Source organism: Penaeus chinensis, chromosome 40 (genome assembly GCF_019202785.1).
Source record: "Penaeus chinensis breed Huanghai No. 1 chromosome 40, ASM1920278v2, whole genome shotgun sequence".
In the NCBI taxonomy this organism is placed as follows: Eukaryota; Metazoa; Arthropoda; class Malacostraca; order Decapoda; family Penaeidae; genus Penaeus; species Penaeus chinensis.
This window is the reverse complement of record NC_061858.1, coordinates 13,728,693-13,729,925: the sequence shown is the minus strand read 5'-3', so window position 1 is coordinate 13,729,925 and position 1,233 is coordinate 13,728,693.

The following is a 1,233-nucleotide window of genomic DNA, read 5'->3' as shown; positions in this document are numbered from 1 at the left end:
TCGCCCAGGCCTTCTAAATATGGCCCGGCCTGTGTCAGCTTTTTTACGGCTGTCTCATTTGATTGTCTGACACTCGGTGCTTACTGTGGCGGTAGGATTGCCAGCAGGCGCTCCTGCCGCCATGGTGTAAGCATATCGCATAACGTCTTTACCAGCACAGCGGCTGTTGTAGGCGGTCCCTGTCTCAGGAATTATGTATGGTCACAATTCTCTAAGTAGTGAACTAGTGTGGCGTTCGGTTCGCCGCAATGCATGCAGCACCTCTCTTCACATTCTATTGTTGTAATAATCTGCCATGCACAGTGGTAACCTAGGCGCATTCTGTGAAGAGTGACTTCGGTACCTCTGTTGATTATTTCAGAGAGTGCCAGTGGGTCATAGGCTGTGGCATCTGAGTACCAGCTGGCCGAGGAGGAGGTTCTCGTTTCCTCTCTGTAAAGCTGCCGGAGGAAGGGACGGCCGACCAAGGCACTCTTCTCTTTAAGTTATTTTTGGCTTGGTTTTATCGTCATGGGATTTGGGGGCATACTCTTGCCAGCGACGGGTAGTCTGTCAGCAAGCTCATTCCCTCTGATGTGGCTTGGGACCCAGTTGATGATAATTCTTCTACCCTGAACAAGAATTCTCTGTGCCATGTAAGAATCGTGGCCAGTAGGTAGATGTCTGTGGGTGAGCTGTGCTGAAGACAGTCAATGGCTACCCTGGAGTCTGTGTGTATGACCATGTGTCCTTCCCTCAGGGACGTGTGGGCCAGGGCTCCCATGATTGCAACTGCCTCTGCCTGTAGCAAGGAGGCGTTGTCTGTTACCCTCATGGATTGCATGGCATCCCTTGCTGCAAAGCCGGCGCCTGCAGTGTGGCTCAAGGGGTCGACCGATCCATCCGTGTAGTATGTTCTACTACCCGGAGGAGTGATGGCTGCAATGACCCTCTGGGCTTCTGCCTTTAGGCTAGATATGGGGTATAGGCTCTTTTTCATTGACAGGCTCATTATATTGAACTCTATCAAGCTCTGTGCCCACGGCGGGGCTTCGGCCAAGTCGGGGTGGGGGGAGTCCATGCCCTTAGCAAGAAGCTGTTCTTTGAGCTGATGGCGTATTAACACCCTGGCTGTGTGAGACGGCCAGGAGTTGTTAGCAAAGAGCTCGTTGGCTTGTTTGAGGCGTCTGACTAATTTTTGTCTTAGGCTTGTGTTCCTAGGAGCCTGGATGACCTTTGACAGGAATTGTGTTG